Below are 2,236 nucleotides of genomic sequence, written 5' to 3' on the forward strand. Positions count from 1 at the left end.
GGGAGTGATTGACAGTTGTGTGCCCATGCAAGTGATTATTCTTGGCCCAAACTGAGATATCTAAACTAAATAGGCTACTATCATACGAGCTAATTCTTAGTCTTCAAAGCGTTGTCCAGGGACGTGGGTTCGCCTGGGTTGCCGCTGGGTCCCAGCAAGATGACAAATGAGTCATTAATTACACTGTAATAACCTAGTTATTAAGTTAATGTTAGAGACCTAAAGTCCCAGGTTTCTCTTTCAATATACTACTATTAAGGAACCCCTCCATACAGCAGACAATTTTGTAATCAACAGTAATTTTATTTAGCAAAAAAGCAGCGTATTGAAGAAATATATACCATAGGCTATGTAACTAAATCACTTAGTTTTAGTGACCATACATCAGGCATAGCTATAGTGTGTGAAATATGTGCTTTAATCTGGAAAAAGCTTCTTTTCAAAAGGTACAGTTTTACAGGGCATCACAGAGTATAGGGTATATGGAACTTTCTGCACAAACTCATATGTAGCCTACTTGTCTTTATCGTAGGAATGTGTGCTTGCTATGGCTGCAGCATTTTCAAAATACCCTAATATTTAACACTGTGCTTTAACGGGAACATATGGGGAAAATAACTTCAGAGTAAAAAGCCTTTTGATGTAAAAAAACAAAAAAACAAATGTGTAACCTCATTATTCTGTTGGGAGAGAAGACAGTACATTTTCTCACACATTGAGCTGTTTCTTTAGGGCCACTTCAGCCTGTTTTAAATTTAAATTAGCACAGTAAAACAAAAAGGTTGCTTTAACTAGCTCGTGGTCTCGCAGTATTTGTTTGTTTTAAATGTGATGGAGTTTGAGATGCCGTGGCGGTTTGCTTTTTGATCTGCGTGCATGTGTGTTTCATCAGAGTTTTGGCAAGGAAAATAAGCACTTTGGCTGATTGTAAACTTCTCTGAACATTGGAAATAACAAAGCCCCTGGTAGGCCCCCACCCCCCTGTTTCCTAAATGAGGAGGGTTTCAAATTGCCAGTTTGGCTAAAGGGACAGGAATAGTAGGTATTAAATGAAGGTTTCTGGTATTGTATCGTGGAATGTGCTCTTTGCCCTATATATGTTCTCTCCACCCTCGTTTCCTTCAGGCGAAGTCCTGTTCACTGCCTGTTTTCAGAGAGGCCACAGCCTATTGGAATAGCTTTGGTTTTGATTTTAGTAAATAGGCCTATGTTTTTCCTCAAGGTCTTCTAGCCTAATGCTGACAAGAACAAATTACAGGAAAAGTGACATGCCTTCAGATGGGAGTCCCCTTATCACCATATAAAACCACTATCATTCATTTTCAACAGTTTATGGTTGCATAGCTTATCAATTCTTTCCAATTTGCATAGATTATAAGCTTTCCTTTTTCTGCATGTTACGCCCAATAGGCTACATTGTATTGGAAACCTAATAAGCCTATTTGGTTGTTTCACGGCTGCTGGTTTGCTTATGGCTTCCAACATGTTAATAGTTGTTTTGTGGTAGGCTCACATAGGCCCTATAGGCCCCGTACTGTCTACATAGTTTAGTAACGTTGGAGCTGACGGCTTGCATTCTGGTTTTTGAATAGAAATTTAACGGATTTGAGGAAAAACTTTGTTGTCCAAAGCCCTTTTTCTGTTGTACTACTGTGAAATCAGATGAGCAGTGCAATATTAAAAGGGCATTGGCTGACAACCCCCCCCCCCCCCCCCCCCCCCCCCCCCCCCCCCCCCCCCCCCCCCCCCCCCCCCCCCCCCACACACACACACACACACACACACACACACACCACACCCCCTTTCCTCCTCCACCTTCGTCTACTTACAAATCTTATTTAAATGTGACATGAAAATATAGAATTGGCTCTCTGTTAGCCTTAAATGGACTGGACTAGTTAGCCGCTGTGGCTGTGTCATAGCTTTAATTTGTCTGACACATCAGTCTGTCGTCGTGGTATGTCTCTAGTGTAGTGTATGTGTGTGGTAAGGCTGCCCGTTATTCACTGTGTGTGTGAGTGTGTCCCAGTGTGCAGAGGTCAGCTGCTTTGACGATGTTGCACTACTGTACCATCCGCTAAAGCAGTGCAATAGTATTGTCATAGCATTCGGCCTTCGCCCTGTACTACAGCAGAAGCACGGCAGAAGGACAGATGCTGTTAAACAGAGAAACATGGACAAGAAAACAGACACCATGGAGGAACCTCTGTAGGTTCTTATTGGAAGGAAGCCCCCC

Source organism: Micropterus dolomieu, linkage group LG03, assembly GCF_021292245.1.
Source record: "Micropterus dolomieu isolate WLL.071019.BEF.003 ecotype Adirondacks linkage group LG03, ASM2129224v1, whole genome shotgun sequence".
In the NCBI taxonomy this organism is placed as follows: domain Eukaryota; kingdom Metazoa; phylum Chordata; class Actinopteri; order Centrarchiformes; family Centrarchidae; genus Micropterus; species Micropterus dolomieu.